The sequence below is a fragment of the Phoca vitulina genome, unplaced genomic scaffold (genome assembly GCF_004348235.1).
Source record: "Phoca vitulina isolate PV1807 unplaced genomic scaffold, GSC_HSeal_1.0 scaffold9, whole genome shotgun sequence".
Classification (NCBI taxonomy): domain Eukaryota; kingdom Metazoa; phylum Chordata; class Mammalia; order Carnivora; family Phocidae; genus Phoca; species Phoca vitulina.
Genome location: NW_022589712.1, coordinates 12,400,554 through 12,418,012, shown reverse-complemented (window position 1 = coordinate 12,418,012; position 17,459 = coordinate 12,400,554). Strand labels below are relative to the sequence as shown.

The window sequence follows — 17,459 nt, the reverse complement described above, 5'->3', positions numbered from 1 at the left end:
TATCTTATCCATGCTGCAAGGGCAACATTAGTCTCTCTTCTCCTGTCCTTGACACTTACTGTCTTGTCTCTTATCACTGTTCCTAGCTCCTGTTGGGAAAGTTGCAGAGTTTCTGGTTTGTATTTTTATTTGAAATCCACTTGCATCCATTTCTTACCCCCTTAACCAGAATCTAAGCTTGGCATTGCCTTTCCTAGATTGTAATCTTTCCTAGATTGAAAGGAGGACTGATAAAATAGGTGTAGTTCTTTCTCCGCTTCTGGCGACATCTTTAGTACTGGGCTCTGTCCCTAAGAGGAGCTCCGAAGTTTTTGAACGAATAAATAATGTATTTGCATCTCCACTGCTCTCTTAACTTTAAGTTCCAAATCAGTACTATAATGCTACCTGTATTTTTTTTTTTTTTTTAATTTCTTAGACATCACTGATTTTTAGGGCAAGTATAGTATTTGAAATTGGACAGGCCTGGCCTCGAATCTAGAAAGATCATTTTTTGCTTTGTGACCTTGGGCCGGTTATTTGATTCTTTGCACCTTAACGTCCTTGTTCGTAATTGAGACACTGATACTTCTCAAGGTTGCCTTGAGGAAAAGCCCTGATACTGTGCTCAGTAAACGTTCACTAATTGCCAGGTCCCTTTAGAACTGTGCATGGAAGCCGGCGGTGAATTTATGTGGAACTCTTTCTCCTCTTGACCGCTGGAAAACTCATTGGTGGTCCCATGCATTTTGGCCCTTGGTTACGTTTTTTTTTTTAAAGATTTTATTTATTTATTTATTTGAGAGAGAGAGAGAGAGACAGCGTGAGAGGGGTTAGGGTCAGAGGGAGAAGCAGGCTCCCTGCCGAGCCGGCAGCCCGATGTGGGACTCGATCCCAGGACTCCGGGATCATGACCTGAGCCGAAGGCAGTGGCCTAACCAGCTGAGCCACCCAGGCGCCCCCTTGGTTACGTTCTGATGGCATTTTTGTTTGGTTGCTTTGTGATAATTCTAAACAGTGGCGGTGTCTGCCACTATTTAGTAAATAGGAATTAGTAGTTCTTTCATCTCTGCTAGAAGAGTCCTTGAAGAAACACATGTTCCTGGCATCCGTATTAGTAGGCAATTAATAAGTATCTGCTGATTGAATAATGAATGGTAGCTGTAAGGGAGAACATGTGCCCAGAGGACATTTTTAAGAAAAATTAAGTTCTTATCAAGGATTCGTTGAATGAATGGTAAAGTGAGAAATGAATTAAGTGAAATTAAAAATTAGGTGAATGAAAATAAATGAATGATGACATGGAAGTTGTTCATGGGGAGAAGGTTGAAAATGGTGGGGATGGACTGCCGCGGAGATTCCAATGGGACCCCAGAGGTCCCTTTTCTCCCCAAACACATTTTTCTGTGATACATTGGAAAGATCATGAGACTGATAACTGGTTGACCTGACTGCTTGCCCATGGCCTACTGGACAGGTGTGGGATCTTGGGGAATTCACCTAACCTTTTTGAGCCTCTGCTTCGTCATTTGCAGAGCAAGGGGGACAGATCAGAAAAGGCAACAAGGTGGTAGCACACGGCCTGGGAGTCAGGTTGGCTTCTCCATGCTGGCTTTCCCACTTCCTAGCTCTGCAGCCATTCCCGTGTTCCCCAACTTCTTCGACGCCTCTCAAGAGTGAGAGTGAAAGGGTGTCTCCTGTTCCTGACAGAAGAGCTCCTAAATCAGCTGCTTACCAGTGGGTGATTGAACATTTGTTGATATGAAGAATGAGAGGCTGTCAGGAGAACTTTTGAAAAAAAAATTTTTTTAAAAGATTTTATTTATTCATTTGAGAGAGAGAGAGAGAGAGAGAGACAGAGCACAAACAGGGGGAGAGGTAGAGGGAGAGGGAGAAGCAGACTCCCTGCTGAGCTGGGAGCCTGACGTGGGGCTCGATCCCAGGACCTGGAGATCATGACTTGAGCCGAAGGCAGATGCTTAGCCATCTGAGCCACCCCAGGTGCCCTGAAAATATTTTTATTGTAAAATCAGGTATTTTGAGGGATAATTTATGTACATAAATATCTTTTTTTAACTTAATTTTTTTTAAATTTTTTTTTTAAGAGACAAAGGGAGAGAGGAAGCCAGGGGTGGGGTGGAGTGGGGGGAGGGAGAGAGAGAATCTGAAGCAGGCTCCAAACCCAGCACAGAGCCCGACGTGGGGCTTGATGTCACCACCCTGACATCATGACCTGAACCAAAATCAAGAGTCAGACACTTGACTGAGCCACCCAGGTGCCCCCGATTTCATTTTAAACTGAAACTCTGTGCCCATTAGATGAAAACGCCCCATTCCTCTCCCCCAGCCCCTGGCAGCCCCACCCTTCTACTTTCTGTCTCTGAATTTGATGGGTCTAGGTATCTCTTAAGCAGAATCATATAGTTTTTGTCCTTTTGTGACTTGTTCCTTTCACTTAATGTCCTCAAGACTCATCTGTGGTGTATAGCATGGGTCAGAATTTTCTTCCTTTTTAGGGCTGGATAATATTCTGTTGTATGGATGTACCACGTCTTGTGTATCCAGTCATCCATACATAGACACTTGGATTTTTCCACCTTTTGGCTACTGTGAACAGTGCTGCTGTGAACACGAGTGTACATAAGTCTTTGAGATACTGCTTTTAGTTCTTCTGGGTATATGCTCAGAAGGGGAATTGCTGCATCATATGGTAACTGTTTTTAAGTTTTTGAGGAACTGCCATATCGTTTTCCACAATGGCTGTGCCATTTTACATTCCCACCAGCAGTGCACAGGGGTTCCAGTTTCTTTACAACCTCACCAACACTTGTTCTTTTTTTTAAATAGTAGCTGTTCTCATAGGTGTGATGTGGTGGTATAACCAGACTTTAGATAATAAAAATTTATGGGATCTAAGGAGTATCATTTGATATCATCCATTCAGTAGTCTCATTTAAATAGATAATGAAACATTTCCTGCTAGGTTAAGTGACTTGACCATGTATCTTGTCATGGAACTTGTCCTGGGTCAAAGGTAGGACTGAAATTCCAAGTCTCTCCACTCTCATTGTTGCCTGAGTGATGCAGTCTGGTCATTCACTTATTCCCCTATCTAACACATAACACCCATCAGTACTGTGTGAGGTGCAGGAGTTGACAACGGTGGTTCAGCTGAAGACCCATCCCTCACCGCCCATCCCTGGCAGCTGTCAGTTTAATGACCAGTTAGTAAAATCTGCAGAATCATGCTTGGTAACTTTTGCTTTTTACTTTCCTCCTCTATTGTATTATCAGTCTAGAGGAGCTTATGAAAATGACCTCCCTAGTATTGTTTTATTTTATTTTTTTAATTCTACCATTTATTTTTATTTTTTTAATTTAAATTCAATTTAGTTACCATGTAGTGTATTATTAGTTTCAGAGGTAGAGGTCAGTGATTCATCAGTCTTATATAACACCCAGTGCTCATCACATCACGTGCCCTCCTTAATGCCCGTCACCCTGTTACCTCAGCCCCCCACTCACCTCCCCTGCAGCAACCCTCAGTTTGATTCCTGTGGTGAAGAGTCTCTTATGGTTTGCCTCCTTCTCTGTTTTTATCTCCGCGTAGCTCTCAAAACTTCATAATTTTCTACAAAATCATTTGAGAAGAAAATGAGATACAGGGGAAAGGGGCAGAGATGGTGAGCTCTCTGGCAGCAGTTGTAGAAAGCTGACCGTATTTAAACATTGTTGGCATGCTGTGTGGACACGGGTGCCTGTCTTGTTCTCGAAGAGCACCTTGACATCATCTCTGACTCATTTAATGCTAATGAGAGACTCATCAACGACCAGGACGCCTGAGTTGTGTTAGTACAGCTCCCACCTTGGACGGAGCATTGCTTGGGCCATTGCAGAAACCATACGATGTCTGTTGTTGTCAAATCCCGTGAGTTACGAGAGGGTAAAGCTTACTGAAGTCAAGAGTGTGGTCACTGCTTAAATACAGGCTCTCGTTAGAGAATGTTCCCACTGATGGTGGTGTTGAGTAAAGCGTTACCGGGCTTGCTTGTGTCATGTTCTGGGTTTGGTTTTGGCTTTGCAGCTGGGGATGTGTATAAAGTGAATTGGTTTTCATATCCGTCTTAGGTTTCCTCATTTCTGGCTTCTGTTTTGATGAAGTGGTTTTTCAAACTAGGGCACTGAGAGAGAAGGAGGAACCCAGTTCCGTTCCGTTTTTTTTCCTGGCAAATGAATTTTACTTCCTCTTGAAATCTGTAATCCTTTCCTCTTTGTTCAAGTGTCTGAATTTGACTTGGATTTACTTCCAGCTGCTTCAGGAAGTGGACTATGGAGGAAAATCTGAACCCGGGGGGAGCATCTCAGTGGTAACGGCTGCCTGTAGCCGGCACCTGCTCTTGAAGCCGTGTCTCCACCTGAAGTGAAATCTGAGGTGCAAAGTCTGCCAAGATGCAGGTTGTTGAGAGGTGGATGTGAGGGCCCTTTTTGATTCGAAGCAGATGAATTTTTATGAGAATTTGCCTTTTAACAGCCAAGAGTCTGTCATTCCGCAGTGAACCTCTGTCCTGTTGAGCTGCTCCTGCATGTTTTGTGAGTGGGATCTAGTGCAGGTTGGATTTGTACGCTTTTGTGCATCCTCTGTTGCTCTTGCAGCCCTGAGCTGTTGGGGGGCGCCCCGGCCTGCGGGCAGCCGTCTCAGTGAATGGCCTTAGGTGGCCAGGCAACGATGAGGAGATACTAGAAAGTTGCCTGAAGCAGCTGTTACCCATCATCCCTTGGAGGCCTTTTCTTGGGGGGAAAGTTATTTCTGCACGCACTCAGCAATCATGAGACTTAGCCTGCCATCCTTGGTGGTCGAGCCCCTTGTGGACCCGAATGTTTTTGTGCTTTTGTTCATCGTGCTTAGACATCCTAGTCAAACTAGAAGCCTCGATTGCCTGCTCCCTACACTGCTTACCGAGCTGCAGATTGTTGGTTTGGACATAATGTCTCTGGCCCTCGCTTTTCTTCCTCTGAGAAATGAAGAGATGGAAGAGAGTATTCCAAAACCTGCGTCATCGTCAGGGACATCCGTCACCTAGTTGACTTTGTGGGAGCCTGCCGACGCCAGGGCCTCTAGCAGGGCCTTCCTCTAGCCATGTCCTTCAACTCTGAGCGCTACGGAAGGGATTCCCTCCCAGTCCGCAGACAAGGACATGGGCTCGCGGAGGTGAGCAGGTAAGCCCTGCAGCTGGGTTTTGACCTGGTCTGATTCCATAGCACTTGATTTTTTGGACTGCACCATGTTGTTACCTGCAGCTTCATGGTTCAGGGTAAAGTACTTGTTGCCACCTTCGTAGGACGTAAGTAACTGAAGAACAGAACTGAATTCCGAGAATTCTAAGCAGTCTAGAACAACTGCTTTTCTAACTGTAAGGTTCAGGTACAAATATTTGTGAACTGGAGATTATAAGAGCTAACAGAAATGAAACATGATGTAATTTTTTTTTTTTTTAATCTTATAGAATATGCAGACCACAAGTTTCCTGGAAGAAATTGTGCATTTTTTTCTGAGGATGTCATAACAACTGGGTTTAGGAGTTGTCTTTTGGTGGCAGTTGGGCAGGTTATCTGATGATTTTAATATTTTTGCTTTATAGAAATAGCAGGCCCTATTCCTAAATTGTTGTTATATTTAGGTGTTTAAGGGTGGATCTTGTGAGGTTGCTATTACAGTAGCCTGACACCTATATATAGGGACACTCAAATGTGGTGTAAATCCATGTCTTTAAAAAAAGAAAGCAATTACGGTGTTGGAAAGCCAAGCTATAAAAAGCAAATGAAATCATAGGAGAGCCAAGATAGGATTTCATTTTACTAAGCAAATGGCCCTGACTTTCTTTGTGCTTTTGTGTCTTTCACTGGCAGAGTGGGGAATGCAGAAGTCTCCAAGTTAGGACCGTAGACATTTACAGGTCTCAGCACTTGTCATAATACATGGATTGAGAGACAGATCTGAAAGAATGAAGTGCTCAGACACTCAGCTTATACTTCCAGTGTCCCCTTAGCTGTCTAGCATCCCATAGAACCTGTGTGTTTTTTTTTAAAAGAAGTTTATTTTTTATTTAATGTGTACTCATGCCCATCATGATAGTTTTTCATCAAAGTTAAAATCAGTTGACTTGAAAATATGTGTCTTTGACCAGCAAAGTCAGACTAGTACCTGCCAGTGTTGCTAGTCCTATTAAAAAATGTATTTTCAATACACATACCCAAATGCTATGAGCATCTTCCTTCCCCTCTGCCTCTTCCACTCCCCCCCTACCCCATTCCCACAGACCAGAAGCAAGGGAGGAAGACCTTTGGAGCCGTCTGAAAAATGCTTGGATCTTTCTGTTTTGAGTGGCTGGATGCAAGCCTCTTCTGGCAGTTCTGAGAACTCAGAACGTCAAACATTGATTGGTCTCTATATATGTCTCAGTAATCCCGTCTTAAAAATGCAGTAGGCTTCTTTAACTATTCTTTCTTGCTCAGAGGTGCCTTGTCACCCTGCTGGAGCTCTGATAATGATAGGTTGGATTTCTCTGTGGAAACACAAAACAGCTTCTCTCCAGGCATTTTGCTTTGTCTTCTGGAAGTGCTACATGGCTTTGGCTAGATACTGGATAAAAAAGGCCTACTAATGAGAGGAATATTTAAGACCTGGGTGAGCTGTCACATCATAAAATGCTAAACAGTATTCCCCTCAGGGACATGTTCAGAATTTCACATGATAAAAATCTTTATTTACTCCTCAGCAAATACAAATGATCTTGGCATCATTTCTGACATGCTTTCCCCAAGTTCTTCCAAGTTCTTCCAAGTTCTCATTAAGAATCATCCTTTTGCAACGGGAATTGAGAGTTTCTCACTCCCCTCCCCCCTGCCCCATCATTGTGGGGGTAGAACGTTTTAATGCTATGCAATTACTTTTCTTTGTAAGATTCACTGTGGTTGCTCGTTGTGTTCTATTACAGAACACCAGGTGGGGATTGGCAATGTTTTTCTAACAAAGAGGCTACACGCTAGAGGTGGATGTATTCAGGCGGGGGCTGGCAGCCTCTGAGGGGCTGACTCATCCATGACTCACATGACAGTCTGTGTGGCCCCTTGGCCCTGGTGCCAGCCTCTGGACGTAGAGAGGCGGTGTCTCAGTTCTCCCATGAGAACTTGAAAGTTGAAATATCTGATTCTGATTCTGGCTTGGTTCAAGTGTGGGCTCACCCTTTGTTAGGGACTCGGTGAGAAGCTCTAGGACGCTCACACACTTTGGCTTTGGCAGCCTGTGTGATTTAGGAGACAGTCTTGTACTGCTGGTTTTATGCACTGGGAAACCCCACGACAGAGCAGTGGGTTGGGAAGAAAAAAAGCTTGATCAAACATCAGTTGCAACAGCACTGATCTTTCCTCTACTTACTTGGAATGCCACCTTTATCCTATTCTAAACCTCCATGTAACTTGTATCTCTGTGTGGACTTTGAATATTTCTGTTCAGTAGCAAACTATTAAAATTAGTGTAACTTTACAGAATATTTTGCTACCTGATGGGGCAAATACTCCCCAGTTACTTTTTTTCTCAGAATACTTCCTCTTGGCTACTCTACAAAGTTATTCTTCTAGATGAGCTTTAGAATCAGCCTATCACATTGTTCTAAAAACCTATTTGGGATTGCACTGAACATGTAGCAATTTAAGAATTGACCTGTTGATTTGAATCTCCCTACCAAGGAACATAGAATATCGGAGAATTTTTTAGATCTTTTTATGCCTTTTAGTAAAAGTTTTATAGTTTTCGAATATAAAGATTATACATTGTTATTTTCTTCCTAGTTTTTAAGTAATTTTGCAGGTGATAAAAAAGGATTTTTCCCCTCAATTTTTAAGTGGTTATCACTAATAGGTAGAAGCTTACTCATTTTGTATATTCGTTATATCGTGCCCTTACTGAACTTGCTTAATAATTCCAACGGATTTGATTTTCTAAGTTGATATCCTATCCATTAAAGGAGGAACAATATTCATTCCTCATTTCTTGATTGCTGCATTAGGGTTCCTGAAATGAATCGGTAAGCTTTCCAGCTTTTTCTGTATTCAGGAACTGTGTGGAACAAGGATTTGCTGTCCTTTGAAAGTCTCATAGTTTATCACCCATAGAAGCAAGTGGGCTTGAAATGATTTCCATATTACTTTATGAAAGCTTTCTAAAATTAGTGCGCTTGAGACGGAGGAAGCCTGATAGGCTGGCGGCTGGAGGGATGAATGATCAAACATGGGAGGTAAGGCAGGGAAGATGGCTGGGGTGCACAGGTAAAGAGGGTGATCCAGGGATAAGAGGAGAGTGACATTCCCCCCACCGCCTCACTGCCCCTGGTGCAAGAACTTTCTGGAATATCATCATTTCATGTAAGAGGGAAAAACACTTTATGCCTCAACTATTTCCCGGCCAAGTTGTGATGGATCTTAGGGCCTTTTCCCCAGAAAACAAGGGAAGTGGCTTAGGGTGTTAAAGTTAAAACTGAACTTCCTCCTTTTGGTAAACTTGATTTTGAAAGTCTTGTGATGGCTGCTTACGTTTTGTTACTGTGACCTGGAGAGCTGGAAGCTGGCAAGCAGCGCTCAGGATGTGACCATGGCTAGCTGTAGGAAGGAACGAGCTGCCCGTCTCTGCATTTATTCTGCCTCCAAATCACAAGCCTCCTGGTCACGTTCACCCCTCTCCTGAGGGGCCATCTGCTCAGGCTTGGCTACCACTGTGTGGAATGTCCGCCCATCCCTCATGTGATTGTGGAAGGACCGTGTGTGCTAATTTCCCTCACTTATGTGGAGTAAATCTTGGAAGAAGGCTGGTTTTCTATAAGTGTGCACATTAGATTTTTGGATTGTGTTGTTCACTATAAATACTTTTGGTAAGTGCCCTGCCCTGAGCTTATGGCTCAACAAGGGAGATTCTATTCCAGATAATGAGATTAAATCTTTCATTTTAGAGAGTTCCTGTGTTTGGATTGAGGTCTCTCCTGCCTCTTGTTAGAAGACCTGGGGAATAGTAGGTAAGAAAGTTTCTCGCATAGTAATGATGCCTAATAGCCATAAAGTTTAAAATTTGAGAATGCATTCATGGGTTTGGTAGAATGAGTTCCCATGAGGGTCTTTGTCCTCCCTGAGTATTGTGATGCCGCCAGCTTTGGTTTCCTTTTTCAACAATCCGCTGGTTTGGGGTCTTTTCTGGTTCCATACAAATTTTAGGATTAAAATGCCACACAATTGGTATTCACAGGATGCCTTCTAGTGTATTCAACCCTTTAATGGTGTACCCAAAATCCCAATGTGGAAATGCACTTTCATAAATACCTCTCTCTGCTATAATTAAATTAGCTGATTAAAGGTGTAACTTAATTGTCCTGTCAATTGTTGTTGTTGTTTTTTAAAAAGATTTATTTTGAGAGAGAGAGAGAGTGCACGCACGTGTACAGAGTGGGGCTGGGTGGGGAGGGGCAGAGGGAGAGGGAGAGAGAGAATCTCAAGCAGTCTCCCCCTGAGCGCAGAGGAGCTAAAGTGGGGCTTGACCCCATGACCCTGAGAACATGACCTGAGCTGAAATCAATCCACTGAGCCACCCAGCTGCCTCGTCATTTGGTTTTTTAAAAGGCTAAATACGTTTGTGCACCTGTATGTGTTATATTAGAATTAGTCAAGACAAATCCAGGTGAGCCTTTGTAAATGATTCAGTCACTGTTGCTGATATTTTTTTCATTTTTTTAAAGTAAGCTCTATGCCCAGTGTGTTGCTTGAATTTACAACCCAAGATCAAGAGTCACACGTTCTACCAACTAAGCCAGCCCAGGTGCGCATGTTGCTGATATTTTAAATACTTTATTTCTGTTTTATAGTTTGTCTCCAGTTTTTGTTTGTTTCATTAGTTGTCTCATTACAGAGTTTTTTGTTTTTGAAAATGAAGAGGTGGTTCATCTGGATATTATTGTGACTTTCTTTTAAAACTGAACCAACTGCAGGGGCGCCTGGGTGGCTCAGATGGTTAAGTGTCTGCCTTCGGCTCAGGTCATGATCCCTAGGTCCTGGGATCGAGTCCCGCATCAGGCTCCCTGCTCCTTGGGAGCCTGCTTCTCCCTCTGCCTCTCTCTCTCTCTGTCTCTCATGAATAAATAATAAAATCTTTAAAAAAAAAAAAAAAGCTGAACCAACTGCAGAGCCTGTATTTATTTATTTATTTATTTATTTTTTTAAAGATTTTATTTATTTATTTGACAGAGAGAGACACAGTGAGAGAGAGTGAGCACAAGCAGGGGGAGTGGGAGAGGGAGAAGCAGGCTCCCTGCTGAGGAAGGAGCCTGATGCAGGGCTCGATCCCAGGACCCCGGGATCATGACCTGAGCCGAAGGCTGACGCTTAACTGACTGAGCCACCCAGGCGCCCTGCAGAGCCCGTATTTAAATAAAAGGAACTAAATGTATCAGATTTCTGTGTCAGATACTTAAAGATTAACATGTAACATTACTAATTTCAATGATCTTATCCATTTTTCTCACTTTGGGGTGGAACTGAGAGTAAAGAAAACTTCTGGGAATTAGTATCCTGTTGTATCTTTAATTTGGGGAATCTATGAAAAGTTAACTTAAATTCATATTTGGAAGGTGTGTAGAGTGAAACCAGGGGCAACTAATTGAGGTAGAAAATTCACTGCTCCTGTAAATGCTAGGTAGAAGATAGAAGAGCCTCTCAAAATATAAAATATACTTTATAGCATATAAAAGATCTGTAGGGTCTTACATGAGTAATTCAGTGAGAGAGCTTGCACTAATGAGAGAAGGGAAATGTTTAGGTTGAACAGTATAAGCCATTTTGGCAAAATGTTTTCCTCGTTGTTTCTGTGTTTTCCCTTTGTTACGTACGTGTCTTAAGCCTGTGCGAGCCTGTTGTTCTGTGAACAGGAATTACAGTTTGGAAGGATGCCATGGTGACCCCTTCCCCACCACCCACTCACCGTGTGTACATGGAGTAGACCACTCAGTGGGTTTACATTTGAAAAATACAGATGCTGATAGTAATCTGTGTCCTGTGTGGTATTAATCCTTAAATCCCTGTCCACACACAAGAAAATTAAATAGAGAATTGAGGCATCTGCCAAAGTAATTCAGAGAGAATTCTCTGAGGGCAATTAGGATTTGTTTTCTTTGTGTCTGCACTCTGTACCTCTTGAGGGCAGGAGACCTTTTTTGGGGGGAGTACAGTATACTTTATTAATGGTACATGACAAGGTAGGGCTCCCCAAGCCCCTTCCCTCATTCAGGGGTCTGGGATGGAACCTGTGTGGAGGTCAGGAGATTTTCAGTGTGTTGGGGGATGAATTGGGGCAAGGACTCCCCAGCAGCTGAGGGCCTCTCTCTTCCTCTTGCCCTCACTGGGGCTGGTGCCAGGGGCATTTTACTCCTTGGAGGCCACGTGGACCGTAAGGTCTACCACCTGGTTGCTGTAGCCAAGTTCATTGTCATACCAGAAAATGAGCTTGACAAAGTGGTCATTGAGGGCAATGCCAGCCCCAGCATCAGAGGTGGAAGAGTGGGTGTCACTGTTAAACTCACAGGAGACAACCTGGTCCCCAGTGTAGCCCAGGATGCCCTTAAAGGGGCCCTCCAGTGCCTGCTTCACCACCTTCTTGACATCATCCTATTTGGCAGCTTTTTCCCAGGGGCGGGTCAGATCCATGACTGACGTGTTGGGGGTGAGGACACTGAAGGCATGCCAATCAGCTTCCTGTTCAGCTTAGGGATGACCTTGTCTACAGCCTTGGTGGTGCCAGGAGAAGCAAGGATGATGTTCTAGACATCCCCTCGGCCATCACACCACAGCTTCCCAGAGGGGCCATCCACAGTCTTCTGGGTGGCAGTGATGGTGTAGACGGTCATGAGTCCCTACAGAATGCCAAAGTTGTCACAGATGACCGTAGCCAGAGGGGCCAAGTAGGAGCTCTTGCTGACAATCTTGAGGGAGTTGTCATACTTCTCATGGTTCACACCCATCATAAACATGGGGCATTAGCAGAGGGAGCAGAGATGATGACCCTCTTGGCCTCACCCTTCAAGTGAGCCCCAGCCGTCTCCCTGGTGGTGAAACCCTCAGTGGACTCCACAACATAGCACCAGCGTCACCCCATTTGAAGTTGGCAGGATCTCACTACTGGAAGATGGAGACATGGGCTTTCCATTGATGACAGGTTTCCTGTTCTCAGCCTTGACTGTGCTGTTGAATTTGCTGTGGGTGGAATCATACTGGAACTATGTAAATTCAGGTCAATGAAGGGGTCATTGATGGCAATAATACCACTTTGCCAGAGTTAAAAGCAGCCCGATACAGTTGAATCCATTTATTCCGACCTTCACCATCACGTCTTGGGGATGTGGTTGGCACTGTACCAGAAGATGCAGCTGTCTGTCGGATGGGAAGGAGCAGTGAACCAGGAGACTATTTTTTTTTTAAACATTTGTGTCGAATATAGACTAAAATGATTTTGGTCTAATATTTTCTGTCTTTACACAGAAAATAACTGTGTGTTATGTTATTGTAGTTTGAGATTCCAGGACCATAGCTCATTTGCATTTCCTCTCTGTATTGGCCATGATGGTGCCTTGCATGTGTGACTGCTATCTTGTGCATTAAACACATCTGGTCAAACCGGTTTTGAGTTTCCTTGTTCCCAGGTCTTACGGTTCCCTTCCCGGTTATTGGGGATAGGGTCATACAGCTGTGTCCCATTTTGAGTGCATGTCTGTTCATTGCCACAGTGATGGCCTCAGGACCTCTGCAGCCCTGCCTGCAGCCATGACCTGAGCCGAAGGCAGACGCTTAATGACGGAGCCACCCAGGCGCCCTTCATGTACATCTTTCTTAGAGCAGCTCTGTTTCCTTGAACACTCTTGTCTCTTTTTTCTTCTTTGAAGCATCTGCTGCCATCAGCTCTGGCCTAGCACCTTTCTCTTGGCTTTCTTCCTTCTTTGTTTGTCATTCCTTTCCTGTTGCCCTTTGGATTCTCCATCTTCTTCCCACTGTCATAAGATGATGTTCTCCTTAGCAGACCATTCCTGGTCCTTTTTATCCTTCTAGGATAATCATATTTTTGCCCCTGCTTTCAGCTACCATTGATATATCTCCATTTCTGTCCAGTTAATACACTTCTACTTGGGACCTCTGTTGTGGGTCCAGTGTTGTTAGCTTCCATTTGGATATCTTCATTTATCTTCATTTGGATGTTTGCTATATTCCTGCAACTGAGTGAATAAAAAAAAAATGAAAGAAGCCTTTTTATGGTTGCTTCTTCATGGAGCTTCTGCCTCAGAGCATATGACAGTCTGTGAGTCCTGTGTTTGAATCCTGGCTAGGTTATCTAACCAATTTTTACTACCTTATCACATTGGCTGGTACCTCCAAGACAATGTTGGCTTGTTCCTGGTCTTTTTTTTTTTTTTTTTAAAGATTTTATTTATCTATTTGACACAGAGAGAGACAGCTAGAGAGGGAACACAAGCGGGGGAGTGGGAGAGGGAGAAGCAGGCCTCCCCCTGAGCAGAGAGCCTGATGCGGGGCTAGATTGAGGACCCTGAGATCATGACCTGAGCCCAAGGCAGATGCCCAATGACTGAGCCACCCAGGTGCCCCGGCTTGTTTCTGGTCTTAGGTAGAAATTATTCAGTCTTCACCAGTAAGTGTAATGTTAGTTGTAAATGTTTTTGTAGATGCTCTTTATTATGAAGATTTTAAGAATAAAGTTTAAAAATATTTTCATTAGCTAATTATAAATATTTTTAATGTTTAGAGGATCCCTACTGAAAATAACAAAAATGAAAGTCCACCTTAAATAAACTCTTAAAAGTTTTGTTTTATTTATTTTAAAATTTATTTTTGGAGAGAGAGTGAGAGAGTGCACAAGCAGGGAGAAGGGCAGAGGGAGAGGGAGAGAATCTCAAGCAGACTCCACCCTGAGCAGGGAGCGCCATGACCCTGGGATCATGATCTGAGCCAAAATCAAGAGTCAGATGCTTAACCCACTGAGCCACCCAGGTACCCCGTGTTTTATTTTTAAAAGTAATCTCTACACCCGACATGGGGCTCAAACTCACGACCCTGAGATCAAGAGTCAGATCTTGATCTGACATCAAGAGTCAGATGCTCTACTAAATGAGCCAGCCAGGCATCCCAACCTTAAGTAAATTTAGGGAAATATAAAATTTGTATTATCAGTGAAACTGTCAGGGTCAAAGAAGCTCTCACAACTGAAGAGAAAAAGATAGTAGAGATATGGTTTGGTGGAAATGAGCTGATTATTTTGTTTAATGATGGTTGGTGATAATTTTTCATTTGCTGGATGGATGTGGAAGTGGTAAATTTAATTTTGCTTTTTATTTTGGGGCATTAAATCTATTTTCCTGTGTTTAAATCAGGAGACTCAGAATAATTTTGGAGTTTTGCAAAAACCATGTTATTCGTGTGTGTGTGTGTGTGTGTGTGAGAGAGAGAGAGATGATCATCCTCCCTGGAACTGTAAAGTCTAAGCAATTTGGAATTGAATTTAGTTCCTTTTTTCCATAATTAAGAAAATTAAACATGATTTAGTCCCCAAGGAGGCCTCTGGAAAAGCCAGGAAGTTCTTGTTCTCATCAGAATCATATGTTAAAACATTATGAATCTTGTTAATACAAATGACCATCAGTGGACCGTGATTAATTCTGGGACAGGGTCATACACATAGTCCTTGCTTGACTGACGTAAAAGACTCTTGGAAGGCTATGATGGTACCAGGATTTTTTTTTTTTTTAAGTATGAAAATTTCTTTTTCTCTAATTTTTTTTTATTTTTAAGATTTTATTTATTATTCAGAGAGTGAGTGTGCAAGCGGTGGGAGGGGCAGAGGGAGAGAGAGAATCTCAAGCAAACTCCGTGCTGAGCCTGGAGCCCGACATAGGGCTCAATCTCACGACCCTGAGATCATTACCTGAGCCGAAACCAAGAGTCGGTCATTGAACTGACTAAGCCACTCAGGTGTCCTGAAAATTTCCTTTTTTTTAAAAATTTTATTTATTTAAGCAATCTCTACACCCAACCTGGGGCTCAAACTCCTGACCCTGAGATCAAGAGTAGCACGCTCTTCCAACTGAGCCAGCCAGGTGCCCCAGTATGAAAATTTCTATAGAATTTTTACTTTTCTTAGGACTTGAAGCTTATATTCGATGCTTCATTAACAATAGTTGATGCACTTTTTGGTACATCTATCTGGGCAGGTTGAAGAAAGAAAGAATAACTGTGTACCCATGTACATTATTTAGGTCTTTTAGGTGGAAAGTTAAAGGAGATGATTGATTAGAATTTTAAAGATGCCCTAACACATAGTAGGCACTCAGCAAACATTTGTTGACAGCTGTTGAATGAAAAAGAGAGGCGGGGGGAAATGTGTTGAAATGTTATTTACTCCTTTTTCTTCTTTTTTCCATGGTAAGTGAGTTGATCCTCAAGGTCCCTGTTAGCTCTAAAATTCTTATAGTTCAGAAATCTAAAATTATTAGTTGTTAGGTTCGGGGCTTCATTCTGAGAGACTTGCTTTCTTCCTTCGCTGTACCTCTTTCTCTGTTCACCTAATTGTTACTTCAGAGTTTTTCTGTCCTGTTGTTCAAGAACTTTCTTCCAAGCTGCCTCACTGTCCAGGGTTGTGTACTGGGAGGAGCATCATCTTTGGAATCCGATCTGATTCAAATATTTTCTCCATCAACTGTTTTCGTAAATGTTCTGAACCTCAGCTTTCTCATCTGTAAAGTGAGGGCAATAAAATCTCCGCCTTAAATTTAGTTGTGAGCTTGAAATGCTGTGAAGACTCGGCACTGTACCTGGCGTATGTTAGGTCTTAAGTAAACTGTTAACCATTTTTTCCCCCTTAGTCTGATAGCTGCGCAATTATCTTTCACATGATTAAGACTCTAAAATTAAAATCTGTCTTTAATGTCCTGGAAAAAAAAAAAAAAAGTCACAGCTTACTCCTTCTACCCACAACTCCATGCTCTTTTCCCCTGATGTTGTAGGTCAGCCTGAATAGTTTTCCACTGTGTTCTTCAGGGTTTGTTTCCAAGTCCCTCCTGTTTTCTGTCTCCGTTGCTGTTCTGCATCTTTATCCGAAGCTATGGTTGGCTGGATCTTTGTTCTCTATCCTGTTTTTGTACTATCCAGCCAACCATAAGGAATTCTTTGTTTCTCCATTTTTCACTTTTAAGAAGTAAAGAGGCGATCTTTTTCTCCTGTCATAGGAGAAAGTGGAGCTTGATTTGGAGAATTTTCTCCTTTTGAGATTTGCTAAGTAAGGAGTATTAAAAAAAAATCTTTTTACTGAATATAAAGAGCACAAATCATGTTGGGATCTTGGTGAATTTTCCCAAAACGAGCATAACTGAGTAATAAGGATTGTAGTAAATTTAAGGAAAGTCTCTAAGTGCTCCAGGCTTGATTAAGCCTTCTTGCCCTCGTCATCCTTCAGATTACCCACTTGTTGTGAGAAGCATTCCAGCTCCCTGGTGCCCTCTGACCCACCATCTGCTAGCTGGTTTTGTGTGGACTGGGTTTCACCTGCCCTGCCCTCCCTCTCTTTTCTCTGAGATGGAAAGTGTGGGGTTAAAGAGACTAACACTTTGTTCTTGATGCCTCCTGCCTTCGAGGAGATGGCGTAAAGAGAGAATGCCATATTTCCACTTTCCCTTAACCAGTCTTCCTTTGTGGCCAGCTGCAGATGGGATGCAAAATGCAGAGGAAATGCTGAGTGAAAACTGACTGCCTTTTTTCCTTTGCTTTTTCCTGTCTGTTCAAAGCGTTGAAGATGTTGAGTACGACAGTGCTGATTTAAGAAGCTAGTGTGAAACACACTGTGTTTATGATTAAGATTAAAAAACTAAACTCATACTTTTTAAAATGAGGAGTAAGCGAGGGTGTTATGAATAGTGGATAGTTATATGGTCTATAGGGCAGAGGTCTGGAGGAAATGGACTTAAGTCGAGGCAGAGGGGTGGAGGCTACCTTGTGACTTCCTGTTGGAGAAGGCTCTGGAATATTGGAATGTATGGGTTGCTTATCGATCTCCTGGATAGTTGGGGCGGTGTGTTTACAGTAGCTGCAGTCGGAGGTTGGAGTTGACCTTGCCTTAATTATAATTCTTTCGTTATTATGTAATTTCCTAAATGTGATGAAAGATACCAGGGTTTTTTACTGCCATTCATGTAGTGGGAAGAGATGGATTATACAGACATTCTGGTATAAATTAGAGATTTTTGAGAAGTGCTAATGCTCAATTTTTTCAGACCAAAGGCATCCCAGCTCCACTACTTAATAGTTGTGGGACCCCAAAGGATTGTTGGGAAGACGTTGGAGGTAAGATACCCGAAGGGCTTTATGAATTGTGTGATGGCATGTAACAGGGT

The 17,459-nt window shown here is 42.8% G+C and overlaps 1 protein-coding gene and 1 pseudogene across 2 annotated transcripts in view; one reads left to right on the top strand and one right to left on the bottom strand.

Moving 5' to 3' along the window:
* TIAM2 (TIAM Rac1 associated GEF 2) overlaps positions 1-17,459 on the top strand; it is a 226,013-nt gene that overhangs the window by 25,881 nt on the left and 182,673 nt on the right. The window lies entirely within an intron of this gene.
* Positions 10,457-13,452, bottom strand: LOC116634391 (annotated as a pseudogene).